Genomic DNA, 14,639 nt, shown 5'->3' on the forward strand with positions numbered 1-14,639 from the left:
GGGGGGGGGGGGGGGGGGGGGGAGGGGAGAGAGAGAGAGAGAGAGAGAGAGAGAGAGAGAGAGAGAGAGAGAGAGAGAATATGAATCTAATAGTCTCTTACCGTAAATTTGTGGATTCAACTTTACCATAGGTATATGTGGATAGGAAGACAGCAGAGTGTACTAGACTTTGGTGTTGCCCATGCCTCCATCATGAGTCTAGTGGCCCACGGGTAAGGACTGCCCTGTGGTCTCATTTCCAGACTTCCCCTGGTTCCTTTAGCCTCTCCCCATGTCTATCTGTATCTTCTCTTTGCCTCTTTTGACCCAATCCATATTTCCTCTTCAGTTTGGATTCTATTTTCAGCAGTTATTCCTCAACATGGGTGTTGTTGGAGGGGATGGATGTTAAAGGTCCTGTTTAGGTGTTGAGTTCGGGCTGCTCCAGTCTACTTGGGTTCTCTATCCACACACAGTAGAGACAAGAAGATCTACAGGCTTCTGCTCCTCCTCCTAGATGGATGCTCCAAGCTTTCCAGTGACCACTTTTGTGATTTGAACTTCTCTGACTTTTAGGGTTATCAGAAGCCCATTTTCCTTTGTTTTGTTCCCTCTAACATATTTGAAACACCATTCCGGTCTTAACATTACTAGTGGTGATTCAATTTGCTGTGGAGCTGGCTGTGGGGTTTTGCTTTTCCTTCCCTGATTTCTGTGTTTCCATTGGGTGGTTTGGAGAGGTAATTTTTTTTTCCACCTAAGCACTATTTTGCAGATAAATAAACTCAGTCCTTTTTCCATTAGCATCTGTATGCCTGTATCTGATTAGCATTTTCCTGAGGCAGTTCAGATGTTCTTTGATTTACAGAGAGGTGACATCCTATTAAACCCACTGAAATTATAATTTGAAAAAGAATTTCTTGCTTTTCACCTTCTAATCATCCTGGCTTAACTTCTCCTTCTTTAAAGTACCCAGAGTGTTTATTTTAGCCTACAGTTGTATAAAACAATTGAACACAAAATCCATTTATCAAAAAATGTTGACTATCCATTGTACTTTTGTGAATACTAACTGTATGGGAAGCAAACCCAGACTCATGGTATAGACATGCTTCTGTCAGTCAGAATCATGATATAGACATGCTTTTGTCAGTCAGAATCATGGTATAGACGTGCTTTCACAACACTACAAAAAAGCTGAAAAATAATAAGCCAACTGGGAACCGTCTGTATATTGGTAAGGCATGGTGGTCATACTAAGCGCACATTTTAATACTTGAATGCCCCATAGAGAGTATCTCCCTGGTTCATGGGGGTCTATTGATTTCTGTTCATACCTATCCCCCCCTCTATTCTATAAAATCTCTGGGAGGCCCTTCCCCACTGTTGTACGTAATTCCTGTGCTCCCTTGGATCTTAATTGTGTCTCCATTTTCTTGCTCAAGAGATGAATTGTTTTGTTCTGCTAACTGGTTCTGTGGTGATATGCTGCCTCACTGGGAACCTCCAAAGAAACTGTTCATGAACTGAAATCTCTAAAACTGTGGACAAAAATAAACATGTATTTCAAAATAAGTTATCTTGAGTATTTGTTATTGTGATGCAAGCTGTAACTCAGCCCTGGATGTTCCCATGGAGGCTAGCAGAACAGAAACTTCACATCTGAAGTGTTCCTACATGATCTTTCTCCTTTCCATGCTCAGCAGCATGTTAGCACTGATTCTAATCCAGGTGGTAGAGGACGGGATTTAGAGAAGCATGGTCAGAACACCAAACACCAGAAGGAATACTGGTAAGCAGCAGTATTGGGATAAAAGCTCAAATGATACTAGGAGACAACCCAGGGTCATACTGGGATTCTGTGTTCTTGTAGAGACGAGAGAACACACTAAGAAGTGGTCATAGGTCCAGCTCACTTGCACATTCTTGGGCAGAGGACTTGGAACTGACCAACTGAGATTAGGAGATTAGGGAGAAAAGAGAGAACAGAAAGTAACTGCTTTAGGATCTCATTTTTTTTTTCTTTTTTTACAAAACTCATGTTTATTTGGAAATTGTCAAGTAAGCACTGGTTGCTAAAAAACCATATGATAAACAGTGAAATATTGAGTAGAATGATTTTAGGGGTAAACATTGTTTAGTTATTTCTTATGAATATATGTAAATAGATTTGTAGATATTAATAAAGTGTACCAACTCATAATGAATCTCAAGGGAAACACCAAATTTATCTAACAGTATAAATTGTAATGTAGTTATATTTTTTCCATTTTAAAACATTTTATTTATTATTATTGCTATTTATTTTTTTCCAATGGCAATGTTTTTCATATCTACTAATTATTAAGGAGCAAATTTTTATGCTTTGAAGAATTTTTTTAATTAATTAATTTTTTTACACCCACTTCCCAGATAGCACCCTCCCATAGCCTCCCTTCCCCCACTAGAGCCCTTATACTCTGATATCCCTGCTACTGTCTGCTGTGTTGTTGGCACCCCCAGCCATTCCCCACTTAACTCATCTTTGGATAGCTTAATATATCTCTGGGGTTTTGTTGTTGTTGTTGTTGTTGTTGTTGTTTGTTTACTTTTTTGAGACAGGGTCTCCCTGTAGCCCCAGCTGCCCTGGAACTTGCTATGTAGACCAGGCTGGCCTTGATCTCATGGAGATGTGCCTGCCTCTCCCACCTGAGTATTTGGATTAAAGGCATGCACCACCATGCCTAACTAGTTTAATATATCTGAAGCAGATTTATTTTCAAGGCATTTAAAGTTATTTCTGTGTAATATGATGCAGGGACATTTAACACTATACAGAAAACAGACTTTAATTTTACAGACAGAGATAAATGGTATTGAATGGGAAAGTTTGAAAGAGGCAACATTTAAACTAGTGATTCCAAATCCACAGCAATTTTATAGAAGGAGAGAATATACGAAGGAAGTGAGGGTGGGGAGAGCATATCGGAGGCATGGAGGAAATTTCCAAAGGAAGACAAGAAATGGCCACAGGATTCCAGAAACATCCATCAAACCTGCCAATAAATGAATGTCTTTATTTGTGTACAAGTCCATAAAGGCACTCTGTGGGTATGTGAATAGTTTACATAGATACCAGGGCTATATTCCTTCAGTTTCTAGGAGGGAGTGTGTCAGGCATTTGGTAACCTGGTTTGAAGGTAATCAAGGGTCAAAGAACAAATGGCTCCTAGTAGGATATTCAAGATAATTTCTGAGGAATCCACAGAAGCTCCAGTGTGTATAGGGCACGTCAGTAAGCTCAGTTGTATTATAATTAAATAATTTTCATATGGGGTTCTCTTATTAATAACTAAGTAGACTTTCCCCCTGTAAGCAAGGATGTTACTATTTTGACATCAGAATAATAAGTAATTTTACATATCAGAGTCTTTTATATTTTCTGTTTCAGTTGTTCTTCCATAATTAGAGAAGAAGCCCCAGAATTGAGGTCACTATGACTCAGCTCCTTGCTACATTAATATTTTTCAAATTATTATGCATCCATTTCCTGCTTACTGGATATGGCAGAGAGCATGGTGCAACAGAACTCAGCTAGGGAGACAGCCCTTCACCCCTGAAGGTCCTCTTCCCTCCATCTTTCCGCCTCAATGGTCCCTTCTTACTTCCTGAACGAACCTGTTCTTTTTCTCATAGATGTTAATACCATGTCCCTGCACCAGTCAAGGTTAGTAAACATCAATCACAAACAAAAAAGAGCTCTTCAAGAGTTGTAAAAGGAGTCACTAAAAAGAGAATAGTTGTAGTTTACTAATTTCTGTTACGGAATATAAGAACTGTGCTGCGAACGCTTTTCAGCTTTCTTAGAAGTAATATTAAATAAAACCACCAAGAAATCATGCTGGGGATTGTACTCAGGGCCTTGTTCATGACAGACAAGAACTTTACCACTCAGCTGCATCCCTAAAGCTGGAGCATATTTCTAAATTAATATTAGTGTTGAACCTGGAGAAATAGTTTTAATTTCTCATAAATGATTGTGCACTCGCCATTTCCTTCTAAAGAACAGCTCCAAGAAAAGTCAGTTTAAAATGGTTCATATTGCCTCCAGAGGATAAGACTGTGTGTGTGTGTGTGTGTGTGTGTGTGTGTGTATCTGGCGTTCTTAGACCCCATTCTTCCCACACTGTCCCCCGAGTTGGACTTACTGTTCTTAACGTCTTTGTCATTCAACAGGAGTTCTCTGGAGCAGATACCCAGACCTTCAAGTGACATTCAGTGGATTCCAGAGCAGATTTAACCTGTCAGAATAATAACATACTTCACTCTCCTGGTCACATGGAAACAAAGCCGGAGTGGGTAACAACTTTACAGGAAAGGAGTTCCATGGTGTGTCCTCGCATGAATTATCATTTCTGTTTACTTAGCAAATCTGAAAGTAAACTCTTCTCCACCCCCAAACTTATTCTATTAAATTTCCTTGTTTTTTTGGGGGGGGGGAGGGGGGAACGACCATACTTCTCAGCTGCATTCCAGTTTTCCAGATTTTCATTCATATATTTGCTCAATTCAAGCATTTAACAAATATCCATCTGGTTCCTGTGTTGTGTGTCACAGTCCTGGGCATCCTTTGGTGGAGGCAGTGAATGTCACCTTGTTCTCAGGAAATTTTAACTCAGCAGACTGCTGAGTGCATCCTTTCTGCTTCCTGTCCTGTCTAACCACAGGTCGCGGCTCTCACAGGGAGCCCCTTCCTTGTGCTGGGCCCACAGCAGTTAAGTGCTTAGTGGCTCCCAGTACCCTGAAATTTAGAGCCTCTATAATTCAGTTACACACAGTTTACTCTGTACCAGTACTTCAAAATTTTGGCTGTGCATCAAGATCCACTAGTAATTTGGGGGAAGGTCTTTCTTAGTTTTGGCACAGATGCCCGGGAACCTACCCGTGTAATGCTCCCATGGGGTTTCTGATGTGCACTCGGACTTCAAAAGTCAATTCAATCTCTTTACTGGTCAGTCTCTTTACCTTCTGCTGGCTATACAAATCCATGAATGTTAGTCTTGAAAAATACCACACTTCTGAGCCTTTGCCTCTATTCAGTATGCTGGAACCTCTCCCACTAGGAAAGCTGTAAATCTAGCTCTAATCCCTAAGGGTAAATGCCATGCCTCATTCCACTTTGCCTCTCCCAAGGATCAAGAGCTGTTTATTGAATGAACTGCGCAGCTTAGTGCCCACCCTTTCCTAACCTTAGTCTCAGTCCTTCAAGTGGCCTTTCTTTCTTTTCTTTTTTTTAAGTGTGAACAGTTTAGGAACAGAACTGTACTACCCAAGGGATTCATGGTAGCCCTCTGTTACTTTATTTCTGGTGATGTTTACCTGTGTATTCTTAATTAAAATGATTTTGCACATTCGTTGAGAATAGAAAATATCTTGTGTCTGAATTCCTTCAGCATATCGGATGATGTGCTGTGCATAAAACATTCTCAACATGTGCCTGTTCACTATGTTCCCTTCCTTCATCTGAAACTTAGCCAGCAATGCCGGGTTGAACCTCTATCACATTTTAATCTCCTTTTACCTCTTCTTTCTCACCCAGCCATGAAAGTGTCTCTAAATTTAAGAATTTGTGTGATTAGATTGACTCTATCTAGATGATGTGTGTTAATCTCACTGTGGAGCCATCTGTTTAGAATCTTAATCCCATCACCCCCTGCACTGTTCCTTTTTTGTTGTGTGATGTTAAATATTAGCAGCTCTGGAAGGTCTCGCTCCTAAATCTCCAATTGATAGAGAGACAGGCTCAAAAACTCAATTAACATTTTCCAATCCTGAGCTAGAGACCATCAGAGCTGACATCTAACCTAGTAGGTGGAACTGGAACTTGCATTTTTAGTAATTTTTCTTTTGGTATGTATATTTTTGTATGTGCATGCCATGGAACATGTATGGAGGTCAGATGACAACTTTCAGAGTTGGTTCTCTCCTTCCAACACATAAGTTCTGGGGTTTGAACTTAGGTCATCAGGCTTGGCAGCCAGTGCCCTTATCCACTAAGCTATTTTATCACACTGAGTTTGTTCTTTTAACCACCTTCACATTTGCTGCCTCCTGAAAGTTATCCAGATTTGGTTGGCCTCTCTCCATAATTTCATTTGAAATCATAGCCTTTCTGGAAATTCCTCTCCAATAGACTTATACCATATTAGTAAAGGTGAAGCATTTTTACAATGAACAAGGCCTATCTGTCAATAGCATTTGAGTTTATACTTCAAGTAAGTATTGTATTATGATTAGCTCCACTTTACAGATGCAGCAACAGTAACTGAACATTGAATAAAGTGGCTTCTTCCAGCAACAGTGCTGATCAGTAGCACAAGTAAGAGCATGGTAGTCAGAAAGAGGGACTCTGTGACTTGAGTGTCTCTGCGGATGTAATGGCGTCAGTATAGCTTTGCGTTGTAAGCATTAAAAACAGAGTTTTCATGCCTGTGACTTGAGAGTACTGAACTTGGGGATGGCCCCAGCTTTTCTGCACAGAACTCTTTCCCCTTTGCCATCTTCTTCTATAGTCAGAGTCAATTTTTCTACAGTAACTATCACGGACAAGTCCCTACTGGAAAGCCTGAAGTGCAATCCAGTGATTATAGATGAAGGAAACTTCTAACCTGATGCTCAAGGCCCTTTAAAATATGGGTGCAATTGTAGCAGAGGGGGTGGAAAGCTGTAAGACCAGAGGCCAAGGAGGATAAGAGGAAAACAGTGTCTTTCAGACGTGACAGGACTGCCGCACTCATGGACCCACAGCAGCTGTAGAAGACCTGCGCAAGACCAAGCTAGTCAACATTCTAACATGGAAGGAGAACAGGAGCTATGGACAGTTGATGGCTTCTAGGGGAGGGAGAGTCAGTTTTCTTTATGGATGTGATCCCTAGTAGGTCAACCGTGCTCCAGTGGATGGCCCCACACCCATGAGCATATGGGCATCACAATTTGGACTCCATGGATTATTTTTTTAAAAGAGGATATAAAGCTGGAAGGGTAGGGAGGTGGGATGGATCTGGGAGGAGTTAGGGGGAGAAGTGGGGAGTGAATATGATCAAAATACATAGTATGAAATTCTCAAAGAATCAATAAAGATATAATAAAAATACGGGCTCCATCTTTTATTTCAGCAGTGTTATGGTTTGAATGTGAAACGATCCTCATGGGTTCACATGCCTGAATAGTTGGCTCTCAGCATATAGCACTGTTTTGAGAGGTTAAGGAACCTTTAGGCAAGAAGGCTTAGATGAAGACAGTGGGTCATTGGGGTGGAGGGGCACTCCATTTCTGGTCCATCCTTTTTTGTTCTGCCTCAGATGTGAGGGGTTAAGAAGTCCCAGCCAAACACTCCCACCACCATAAAGCCTCTGTGGTCACTCCTTCCTGGTCGTGCCTTCCCTGACATAATACACTGCATCCCTCAAACTATGAGCCAAATTCCTTAAAATTGCTTTTGCTAGGTATTTGACTACAGCAATGAGAAAAGTAATGAAGTAGGTATTACCTCAGTTCTTTTCTTTCTCACCCACCACAAAATCCTACCATTTAATTCTATTCTGCAAATGTGCCCTTCTTCTCTCTAACTAGAGTGCCTTACAATACTATTCCTTCTAGAGAGCCTTTACAATTCCCAAGAAGGCTCGTTTGTTCTCAGAGCTTGATCACATGCAATCTCTGAAATGTTGCTTTTCCTGGGCTTCTGGGAGAGAGGCAATTTTCATTCCTCCAGGTTAGCTTTCTCAGGTCTCTGTTGATGATGTTGGCATTCCTGTGACCTTTGTCCCTTACATCAGACCATGAAAGTCTCAAGACCAAGGAAAATTCCCTGACTCAGTTTTATGTGTTTATTATTTTTTTTATCCCAACTCCTCTGCCTCATGATGGGCAGTAAGTTCTTGATATGTCTTCATTTGATTCTGTATTCATTGCTTGTCATTTTACTCATAGAGAAAATAAAATTGTCAGATTAGTAGGGTCAGTACAGGGTTTGCATTTGAAACAATAAAAAATGAGTAATTCTAATCTTATGCTGTAAAAAGTCTAAGAAGCACTTGAAATTCTACCACTCTTTTCTTTCCTGGGAATGATCTCTGTCATCTCCCTGTTTTTTATTGACACTCTCCCCTTCCTGCTCCCAGAAAAACACTGGTTCAACCAATTAGCACTATATTTATTTGGTCCTTGATGAGAACAGAGACACAAGTTGAGTAGTGATTCTGTCATGGACCTTCACCTTGCTGGGGCTTTGGTGCCCTGGGCCCATGAGTGGTGGTAAGAATGAAAGTCACCATCATCATTGTAACCTATCAACCTCCTAGGTTATATGTCCCTGGAATAATCTCTTTCCTCTTCTATGAAATATATATGTCAGCAATGTCAAGTTGTATATAAATATGCAGTAATTATGGATAACATAAAGAGAGGTATGATGAGGAATGACCAGGCTAAGAAAGGCTAAAACATTCAATGTAGCACCCGGCCTGTGGTAGGCACTCAATACAAGAACAATCACAGGTCACATATTTTCATCACAGTGAGGTAGATATTCTGAAGGGATTTCTTAGGAATAAACTGGAAATCAATTATGGGCTCTGGAGCTTAACTGGAGTTTAGGGTAGAAGTAAGCCTTCTTGCTTCCCAGGTTAGTAATGAGTGGTGTTCATCAGAATGGTCAAAGGGGATAACTCTTTTTTAAATAATATTTTTATTAACTCTTCAAGAATTTCATACAATGTGTTTTGATCTATATTCAAAACCCTCTACTACCTACTCTCAGATAAACCATACCCTGCCCAATTTCTCCAGCTTTGTGTCTTCTTTTTTTTTTTTTTTTAATCAAGTCCAGTTGTGGTCCCCAAATATATTTGGGTGTGGGGAAATATCCTGGAGTGTGGTCAACTGACACTTTTAAAGTCATACCTTTAAAGAAATCTGACTTTCACCAGGGCATGGTGGTGCACGCCTTTAATCCCAGCACTTGGGAGGCAGAGACAGGTGGATCTCTGTAAGTTCCAGGCCTGCCTGGTCTACATAGTGTGTTCCAGGCCAGCTGGGGCTACAGGTCAAAAAGACCAAAAAGAAAAAAAAAAAAAAAAAAGGAATCTGATTTTCCCTCTCCCAGCAACTTATTGATTGCCAGTAGCTCCTCAGTTAAGGACAAGGCTTCATGTCCATTGCTCCCATCCATGCTGGGATTTTGTCTGGCTTGAGCTTACCCAGATTTTGTACAAGCTATCACAACTACTATGAGTTAATATGTGCAACTGCCCTATTATACCTGGAAAACTGCCACTATTGCACCAGTGGGTATATCTTGCCTCTACCAGCATGCATAGCACCTTCCAACACTATGAAAGCTAGCCAGCAGACATGAACTCTCGAGGTCACTACCAGCTTGATTTCTCCATATTCTTCATCTTAACTATATAGTGTCTTCAATGATAGTGTCTTATTGACATGTTATGGAGGGTAACTAAGAGGAATGGCAATATCCAGTAATTTTTTTTGGGGGGGGTCTATGGAATCTTCCCTGGTCAACAACTCCAAAAGAGATAACCCATACCTGGCACTGTGCTTTTTATTTGCTACTGTGTGGTGTCTCACAGACAAATCATTCCCCAGGTATAGAGTAATTCCACTGAATTTTAGTTGAAAAATTATTATTTTGTTTTGCATGTATGAATGCATTGCATGCATGCATGTACATGCACCCCTGTTGTGCAATACCCATGGACATCAGAAGAGGGTGTCAGATTTCCTGGAACTGGAGTTACAGATGGTTGTTAGCCACCATGTTGGTGTTGGGAATTGAACCTGGGTCCTCTGCAAGAGCAACCAGTGCTCTTAACTGCTGAGCCATCTCTCCAGCCCCTAATTCTTTATGTATGTGTATATGTATATGTATATATTTTAGGGAGCTTCTATAGTAGTAGGTTTCCACATCACTTTTCCAAAAGGTTTTTTTTAATCCCTTCCCTTATGGAAGAGGGACCCTTTAGATCCCTAGTTATCCTCCCCCATACTGAAGAGGGATTAACTCTTTGATGATCATATTTTATCTTATTTTAAATTTTTTTAATTTCAGAATTTCACAGTATGTATTTTGATCATATTTAAACACCCTCCTGCCCTCAGCCCTCACTTTACCATCCTCTCTCCCACATCATGCTCCGTATTATAATGTGTCTTAAAAAACAAAGACCTGTCAAGTCCAAAGTGCTCTTGGCGGGTATCTATCCCTTGGAGTCTGGTAAACTTACTAAGGGTTACATCAGTAAGGAATATCAACTCTCCTTCTCCCAGCAGCTATCAATTGCTCATTGATTCTCAGCCAGAGCAGGGACTCCTTGCCAACCTCCTCCATCTGTGTTGAATTTTTATTTGACACTTGTTTGCACAGGTCTTATATATACTATCACAAGTACTATGGGTTCATATGTGAAACTATCCTGTGGTGTCTAGACAACACAATTTCCTTGTATTCTTCTACCACCCCTGGCTCTTACAATATTTTCACTCTTCTTCAATAATCCCTAGGCCTTGGAAGGAAGAGGGTAGGACATAAGTGTCCCATTTAGGGCTGAGCACTCCACAGTCTCTTATTCTCTGCACACTGGCCAGTTATGTGTTTCTATGTTAATTGCCATCTGCTGCAAAAAGAAACTTCTCTGGTGAGAGTTGAGAGAGGAACTAATCTGTGGGTATAACAGTAAGTCGCTAGGAGTCAGTTTAATACTCTATCCATTTAGCAGAATAAAGCAGTAGGTTCTCTCCTATGGCCTGTGTAGTCACAGGTTCTTGGCCCTGATAATAGTGTCAGTTATAAACACCATATTTGTGAACTGGGCCCTAAATCTAATCCAAAGGTGGTTGTTTAAGAGGGATTAACTTTAAGGGAATGTTTGCATTCCAACTTTCACATTCTTCTTTCACAAACTCTTTGCTATCAAGAATGAGAATCAAAAGTATTTTTTCAAAAGAAAAATTGTGTTGTTTATATTGGTTTGATATTTAGTCGTGTGGTGACTTTTCTTAAGGATTTAGATAAAGCCAGACTCCTCTGGATCCATGGATTTCACATCTACAGATTCAACTAATTGAATCCAAAATTGCATATGTTCTGAAGATGTAAAGTTTCTTTTTTCTTGTCATTAAGCCAGAAACAATACTGAATTGCAGCTATTTACATAGTATTAGGCATTGCAAGTCATAAAGAGATGATGCAAAGACTATAGGAGGATGTATGCAGGTTATATGTAAAGACTCCATCGTTTCATCACTATTATTTATTTATATATGTATTTATTTATTTACTTACTATTTTGGTTTCCTTGAGACAGAATCCCCCTGTACCTTATCTGTCCTGTAATTTGCTATGTAGACCAGGCTTCTCTTCATCTCACAATCTCATGGAGATCCACCTGCATCTGCCAGAGTACTGGGATTAAAGGCATGCACCACCACGCCCTGCTATTTTGCCATTTTAGTTAAGGAAATAACATCTATCTACTCTTTCCTTCCTACTCCCAGGAGAACACTGCTCCCACCAACTAATGTCAATTTCATTGGCTCCTTGAAGAAAACAGCTGTGCAGGTCCTGTGCTGAGGACCTTCACCATAGATTTGGTATGTGAAAAATTCGTCCCGGAACCAATGTCCCAGGCAGAGCGAGGTTTGCTTGCAAGCCTGCTGTACCAACAACTGGATCCTAGTCACTATTCACTCTGAAGCTCAGTTCAAGTAAATCACTCCCTTTACTTTCACCATGTTGTAAGTTTGCTTCCTACTACTTTGTGAGTTGAGTGATTTGCTCTTTTCTGCTACTGCTTCTGTCAGTGGCAAAGCTAAGAATTCAGAGTCACAAGATAGAATTTCACTTGTCAGTTAGGAATATTTTACAACATGGAACCAGTTACAACCAAATCCAGTGGAATAGTTTCCTCTCACTAGACCTTGACCCATTAGGGGTCACTATAGCAACAACACAATCACCATGCCCAACTCTTCTGTGAAATATATCCTAATTTGTCATCTCTACAAAGATCACACATTATTTTTATTTTTTCCAAGTAAGTTTAAATAAAAAATACCTATCCATGGGTGCTCTAGTTTAATTTCTGTTTCTGTGAAAAATATTCTGACAAAAAGCAATGTGGGGCCGAAAGGGTTTATTTGGCTTAAAATTCCAGGCTATAGTCTGTCATTGAGGGGAAGTCAAGACAGGAACTTAAGAGCAGAGAAAGAGAACAGCATACAGTCTACTGGTTTACTTGCTCTCAGCTACTGTCACACTGTCCAGGACCCTCTGTCTAGGGAATGATGCTGCCCACAATGGACTGAATTTTTGTACTTAAATTAACGACCAAGGCAATCCTCCACAGACAGGCCCAGAGGCCAACCTGATTTAGATAATTCCTCATTAAGACTCTCTAGGTGATTCTATATTGTGTCAACTTGACGATTGAATGCCATTCATTTGCATTATTTTTTGAGATGGCATCTCATGTAGCCCAGGCTGGCCTTGAACTCTCCTTGTAGCTAAGGATGAATGTGAATTCCTGATCCTTCTGCCTCTACCTCCTGAGCTAGAATTACAGCTGTAGGCCACCATACCTGGTCTGTGTGGTGATAAGGACTGAACCCAGAGCTGTGTGCAGGCTAGGCAAGCACTCCACCGACTGTGCTAATCACCAGCTTCTGTTTATTTATTCGGTGATTACTATTTTTTGAACTTCACAGTATGAAATCCAGGGCCTTAAACATGCTAGGCAAGAGTTCTGCCACATAGTCACACCTAATCTAAGCTATTATTTTTAATAGCTTAATTTATCTAAGGCCTATAAGTCTATAATATGGAAAGCTGTAGACTTCCATCATTCTACATCCCTCCTTTTTGAGACACAGTGTCATTAAATGTCACAGAATCACTATATAGCCCAGGCTTGCCTTGAACTTGCTATTCTCCTGTAGCCTCAGCATCCTTAGGAGCTGGTCTTAAAGGTATGCTCTACCATGACTGGCAAGCTAGTTTGATTTTCTAAAGTCTTGTTTCTCGAAGAGAAGTAAAGCTGTTGGATATAAATAACTTCTGAAGATATAGTGCATCTTTCCAAAAGTCATTTTTCATGCTTCTTATTTTCTAACTTGCTGGATTGCTCTGTGAATGTGTTTTGTGCTCATTCTATGGGAGGCAGACAAACCAAGACCAGCAGCGAGGAAAAGTAAAAATTTGCATGTTCTACACAATTACCACAGACTTGTCATTCAGGTAACACGAGTGCTCAATTTGCTGCATTGTGAGGGGAGGAGTCCTGTCTTATTTTTATGACTTTTGAACCAATGCACAAAATGGGTAATTGGATTTTTCAAAAGCAGAAGAGCAAACATGAATGGAGCCTTGCTACAGGATGTAGGAAGCTAGTGATAGGCATCATTCATTATTCTCTTTCAGTACCACGTGCATTCCAAATTCTTCTGCCCTTGAATGAGCAGGTTGACTGACCATCGCCAGTGTCTGGCATCACTAATATTTTAGGAGCAGCATGAACCAGAGCAAGCATTCACTGGGATCCATGATCCCTACTCCAATACAGCTGTTACTAGGACAAGCAGCATGCTAGCACCTGACACCTGCCTAATTTTACATGTTCATTCTTTCATTCATTCACTCTCTCACTCATAAATATTTGCCTAGTGATTATATATCCATTTGTTGAATAAATAAGTCACAAAGCAGGTGAACATATCTGGTGCTCTCTCTAGTACTGGGGATAGAGATAGAGAGGAGAAATAAGGTGGGTCCATCTTTTCAACAAGTTTACTCTAAAATAGAGAACACAGGTAACGTGCCTGTGGCAAGCAGGGTTCTCTCTTTCCTTTGTTCCTTTATTTCTTTCCTCTCCTGGCTCTATTGGAAATGGGAAATTTTATCACAAAATTTGTGGAAGATATGCTATGGTATGAGTCATGATTCCCATGATGGAGAAGATGGAATTGGGTCACACAGGGGAAACAGGGAGGTGGAAAGGAAGAACAGAAATATTCCATGGGAGAAAGTAACGGTTAGTAATGGCCTTCTAAAAACTGAAGATGTGGGAAAGGATAGAAGTGATTTGCACAAGGACCTAGAATTTGAGCAAGTTTATGATCAACACAGATTGTAACTGTGTTGTTTTCCAGTAATGGGCTCTACATGCAGGCCTTTCCAGACATAGCAGGATACAATGCGGGCTTACATATAGGATTTCCTTAAATTTTTGTTGAGATGAACATTGGTAGCTTGCTGAATACATACTACATTTATCTATGTAAACAATTGCAATGAATCAGACTAAGTCATTAGAATACTATGCTAGCTACCATAAGGCAATGGATAGTAGACCATACTAGACAGGCTTGGACCTGGCTGTTCAGAGTTGGAAACCCAAATATCAGCAACCTAAACATATAGATATAACTATCAAAAACGCTGCTCATGCCTGGGTAGTTCCATGCTGGTATTTTAATTCTTTGGTGCCAGGGACCTTAGGTGCCTGCTCTTCTTATCCTCTTTCTTTCTACAGTTACTCTCCAATTTTAAGGTCATCTCATCCACCAATGCTAATATATCCCATGGTAGAGTGCCACCTTCAAGGATA

At 40.4% G+C, this 14,639-nt stretch overlaps 1 protein-coding gene across 3 annotated transcripts in view; it reads right to left on the reverse strand.

The window, feature by feature from the left end:
- Dlgap1 (DLG associated protein 1) overlaps positions 1 to 14,639 on the reverse strand; it is a 1,065,856-nt gene that overhangs the window by 510,518 nt on the left and 540,699 nt on the right. For 2 of the 3 annotated variants that reach the window (XM_029564284.1, XM_008834624.3), the window contains exon 4: positions 4,167 to 4,259. The exons of the other annotated variant lie outside the window; for it this stretch is intronic. The gene's annotated coding sequence lies outside the window, so the exon portion shown is untranslated. The remainder of the gene's footprint in view (positions 1 to 4,166; positions 4,260 to 14,639) is intronic. 3 annotated transcript variants of the gene reach the window in all.

Source organism: Nannospalax galili, unplaced genomic scaffold (genome assembly GCF_000622305.1).
Source record: "Nannospalax galili isolate Female #2095 unplaced genomic scaffold, S.galili_v1.0 scaffold155, whole genome shotgun sequence".
NCBI lineage: Eukaryota > Metazoa > Chordata > Mammalia > Rodentia > Spalacidae > Nannospalax > Nannospalax galili.